Source organism: Propithecus coquereli, unplaced genomic scaffold (assembly GCF_000956105.1).
Source record: "Propithecus coquereli isolate 6110/MARCELLA unplaced genomic scaffold, Pcoq_1.0 Scaffold301, whole genome shotgun sequence".
In the NCBI taxonomy this organism is placed as follows: Eukaryota; Metazoa; Chordata; class Mammalia; order Primates; family Indriidae; genus Propithecus; species Propithecus coquereli.
This window is the reverse complement of record NW_012148631.1, coordinates 1604182-1604481: the sequence shown is the minus strand read 5'-3', so window position 1 is coordinate 1604481 and position 300 is coordinate 1604182.

Genomic DNA, 300 nt, shown 5'->3' with positions numbered 1-300 from the left:
ACCACGGCAGTTCCTATTCAAAGGCCATCCTCTTCTTCCTCCTGCATTATTACCACCTCACTTCCTACTCCAAAGGCCGTCCTCCTCCTCCCCCTCCCACTCCTCCTCATTATTACAATCCCAGCTCCCATTTTGAAGGCCGGCCTCTTCCTCCTCCTCCCCCTCCCGCTCCCCTTCCTCCTCCTCCTCTTCCTCCTCCATTATTACTGCAGTTCCTATTCCAAAGGCCATCCTCCTGCTCCTCCTCCTCTTCCTCCTCCTCCATTATTCCAACCTTAGTTCCTATTCCAAGGACCGACC